Raw genomic sequence first — 5,067 nt, 5'->3', positions numbered from 1 at the left:
AAGAGTTGTTATTTGATTAACAGGATCACATCATTAGGAGAATGATGTGATTGACATGACCCATTCCATTAGCTTAGCACCCGATCGTTTAGTATGTTGCTATTGCTTTCTTCACGACTTATACATGTTCCTATGACTATGAGATTATGCAACTCCAGTTTGCCGGAGGAACACTTTGTGTGCTACCAAACGTCACAACGTAACTGGGTGATTATAAAGGAGCTCTACAGGTGTCTCCAAAGGTACATGTTGGGTTGGCGTATTTCGAGATTAGGATTTGTCACTTCGATTGTCGGAGAGGTATCTGTGGGCCCTCTTGGTAATGCACATCACATAAGCCTTGCAAGCATTGCAACTAATGAATTAGTTGTGAGATGATGTATTACGGAACAAGTAAAGAGACTTGCCGGTAACGAGATTGAACTAGGTATGGGATACCGACGATCGAATCTCGGGCAAGTAACATACCGATGACAAAGGGAACAACGTATGTTGTTATGCGGTCTGACCGATAAAAGATCTTCGTAGAATATGTAGGAGCCAATATGAGCATCCAGGTTCCGCTATTGGTTATTGACCGGAGACGTGTCTCGGTCATGTCTACATTGTTCTCGAACCCGTAGGGTCCGCACGCTTAAGGTTACGATGACAGTTATATTATGAGTTTATGCATTTTGATGTACCGAAGGTTGTTCGGAGTCCCGGATGTGATCACGGACATGACGAGGAGTCTCAAAATGGTCGAGACATAAAGATTGATATATTGGAAGCCTATGTTTGGATATCGGAAGTGTTCCAGGTGAAATCGGGATTTTACAGGAGTACCGGGAGGTTACCGGACCCCCCCGGGAGGTATATGGGCCTTAGTGGGCCTTAGTGGAAGAAGAGAAGAGGCAACTAGGGCTGGGCCACGCGCCCCTCCACCCCTAGTCCGAATAGGAGAAGGAGAGAGGGGGCCGGCGCCCCCTCCTTCTCTCTCTCTCTTTTCCCACCTCACGAATCCTATTCCAACTAGGAAAGGGGGGGGAGTCCTACTCCCAGAGGGAGTAGGACTCCTCCTGGCACGCCTCTCCTGGCCGGCCGGCCCCCCTCCCTTGAACCTTTATATACGGAAGCAGGGGCACCCCCTAGAGACACAAGTTGATCCACGTGATCATATTCTTAGCCGTGTGCGGTGCCCCCTTCCACCATAGTCCTCGATAATATTGTAGCGGTGCTTAGGCGAAGCCCTGCGACGGTAGTACATCAAGATCGTCACCACGCTGTCGTGCTAACGGAACTCTTCCCCGACACTTTGCTCGATCGGAGTCCGGGGATCGTCATCGAGCTGAACGTGTGCTAGAACTCGAAGGTGCCGTAGTTTCGGTGCTTGATCGGTCGGGCCGTGGAGACGTACGACTACATCAACCAAACGCTTCCGTTGTCGATCTACAAGGGTACGTAGATCATACTCTCCCCTCTCGTTGCTATGCATCACCATGATCTTGCGTGAGCGTATGAATTTTTTTGAAATTACTACGAAACCCAACAGCTAACTCGACAAATGAAATAGCTGCATCAATTATTTCCGGCGTCAACTCATCTGCCACAACCTCCGGCACATTATTGTTCGAAAATAGAGCTGCATGAAATAATATGAACGTCAACAATGGTGATCATATGCATTGTAGTAAATAAAAAAATTAAGAATGTTAGTTACGATACCTCTAGTAGCAGTACTAGTACCAGAGGTTCTCTGACCACGGCTGGTACGCCTGCCGGGCTTGTCAAGTGCGTAGGGGGATTCAAATTTCTTGGGAACGGCCCGCTTCCGCTTACCGGACATAACCTCCTCATCTTATCGATTGTTACACCCTTTTTTCCATTCGCCTTAGCCATGAACTTGCTGACAGAAGATGGACAAATGTCTATGTCCGATGAAGGTGCTACAGTAGAAGTGCCAACCACCCAAGGGTTTTCCGGTGTACCCCCACATACATCATTACGCTTAACAGGTGAAGCTTCCTTGTGTCCATTCATCTTCAGTGGGGTTTTCTGTTTGGCAAACTAAATCGTGTGAACATTTCTGGACGTAAAAAAATTAAACGAGAAAATTATAGACAAAAAGATAAATACATAGTATCTCAGGAACGGTTTTATGGTCGGGAAGCACTATATCAGGCTGCGTCATGTCAATGATCGGCTGTCCATCACTATCCATGTCTTCCTTGTACACGAATTCCTTCTTTTCATATGGACCATTCTCGAACGAAGCCACTTCGCCCGGATCATTCTCCGCGGATGGCACGGCAGCAGCCGGCTTGTACATGACACCTGCTTTGTTCAACTTCTCCAACAACCTCTGCAATAGAAATATAAACTTAGTAATGGTAGCATGGTTTAAAACAGCAAATATACTGTAAACTATAAAGTTTGGGTGTGATACCTCAGCAACTAGATTAGGGATTTGCCTCATCTGGGTGTGTATGAAGTCCATGCACCGCTTCATTAGAAGCTCCATCAAATCTTCTGACAATGCGGCTGTCGTCGACTTCTTTGCGTTTCCAGTTGCAGGCTTGGTTTTTGGCTTCATGGTAGGCGCATTATTTGGGATGTTGGGCTCCTGAGCCCTATATTCCTGGGTGATATTATTTTCGATCTATATGCGATATTGAAGTACATGTCATGAATAAAAAATAAATAGTATTAAGTTACAAAACATTTAAGAAAGACGAAACACAATGACTTACCATTACGTTACCACGGCTGCGCCCATTATCATAGTCGAACCTATCTCTCCTAGTGGCTGCACCTTCTGTCCAGTTCCTCATAAGAGGTTGTATGGACAAGTTGGGATTATAGGCGCATTCGCCTTCGACCGGTTGCACCTTCTCCCAGTACAAGTACTGCAAAAAAATATAAGGATTTAGAGTTAGTAATACATCACATAAAATTGCAATGATATGATAATTGACATTATGCAACAGGTCTCATATGTGTACCTGCAAAAGAGCCAAATTGCCTTTCGGCCATTGGCGGAGGTGTTTGCCTTTCTTCACTATGCGAAGGCAATCAAGGAGAACACGCATGGTGAAGGCATTCCAGTTAATCTTTGAAATACGTTTCACATCTTCGACCAAAGCGTAGTACTGCTTTGGCACAATCTTGCTCGACATGGGAGCAATAATTGTTCCTAACAGGACAAGCACTACTTTGCGAAGGAAATCATCGTCGGTGGCTTTACTTTTAATTATGTCCTCAATGAGATTATCTATCACTATGTTTTCTGATGTCTTACTGAGAAATTGTGGCGGCACCCGCTCCTTCATGTCCTCGCCTTCTTCAGTTAGAATGTCCGAAGCGGACAGTCCTTGGTTCTCGAGGTTAAAGATGCACTCGACGTCGACCGCACCGAGAGTCACCTCCCCAACCTGCTCTTGTATAATGAACCTGCCCGTGCTGGCCTGAAAATTATCAATCATATACCTAATCAGCAGGGTACGCATCTTAATAGATGGTATCTGCAGCATGCTGCGCAATGATGTATCAGCCACTCTAGCGCGTTGACCGCTCGATAGATCTGCAACAAGCTTGCTACATTTCTCAACTGTGCATACTATTTCTCCATTCAGCTCGTCCATCCTGTTGAAACAAAATATATAACTTCGTGACATTAGCTAACACTAAAGCAAAAATAACAATAGGCATGCAAAAATATAAAACTTTCTGGCAGTAGCTAACACTAATGCAAAAATAACACTAATGGAAATACAAAACTATCACCATGTATACTGCAACATGCAACCAAGTGTGTGCTGACATGAGGTAATAAAAAAATAACTACAATTGGTAATTGAATTTACTTGCATCTGATCAAGTTCTTTGAGTATCATATAAATTATATAATCAATAAATTTAATATGGTAAACTGTTACTAATTCGTCTGGTTGTCTTACTAACAGGGTGACAAATTGTTGAGCTGTAAATAAACTAGAGTCTATAGCAATGGTACCTATTTGAGGTTCATCAACACCTAATGTTAATAACTCTTTAATGTTCTATGTGCACAACAATATAATTGGATCGTGTGACAAAAATATAATTGGATCTTGTGACAAAAATTGTATTGCGTCATGCTTCTCGAGAAACAACATCTTATTCTACCATGCTATGAAAGAACCAAAGAATGTTTTCATCTATGCCATCTGGTCAGAACGCATCTAGTCGAGTTCATACTAGTTGAAAATATGTGGTAAACCTATGTCCATCAAAGCAACGAGACGGAGGAAGTAGGTTGCTATGAAGGCGCGAGGGAAGGAGGACAATTTACTTGATCGGTCGACGAAGATGAAAGAAGTCGGCGATGCGTTCTCGACGTAGTCCGTCGAGGTTGGCCTGCACGTGCGGACGGCCTTGATCTTCTCGGGGTTTTTGTGGCGTGTGGGATGCGGCGGACAGAGCTGTCAACGCCTCACCGGCAGGAGTCGATCTAGTCGACGACATGTGCGAGGAGGAGGAGATTATATATGAGGTTGACGCCTAGGTTGTCGTAACTTCCCTGTGGCCAATCTCGCGATCTATATTTTCCTCCGTTGAAGCGAGGCTGAACGTGCTCCTCAATCGTAGGATTAGGAACATATGGATTAGCACGATCCCAGAATTGTGTAATAGAACAGCAACTACTCCCGTGATCGACATGCGTGTGATCGACGTGCATGGAAAGCGCAGCATTGTGGGCTCCACAATATGGATCCGACACTTATTTGCGGTCTGGGCCAGCCCACCTACCTTTATTGTTTCTTCCATCAAAATAAATATCATTGGTTCATCCCTAAAAAAAACTCTTTGTGACACGTATTAGTTATTGTATACTTGTATATGTTCAACAATATTTATAGTATCTCTATCATTTCTACAATATTATACATGCATCGAGTGTCGGAATGAACGATACTTGTCATGCATGCATGCCATGGTCATCGTAGGTTACGGATTAAGTTTGGGATCATTTCGTGAGATCGTAGGTTACGCATAAACCACTTTCAGACATGCCCTCCGGTAGACCCGAATGGTCCTGCTTGTACATGG

Source organism: Triticum dicoccoides, chromosome 3A, assembly GCF_002162155.2.
Source record: "Triticum dicoccoides isolate Atlit2015 ecotype Zavitan chromosome 3A, WEW_v2.0, whole genome shotgun sequence".
Classification (NCBI taxonomy): Eukaryota; Viridiplantae; Streptophyta; class Magnoliopsida; order Poales; family Poaceae; genus Triticum; species Triticum dicoccoides.
This window is presented reverse-complemented; position numbering follows the sequence as displayed.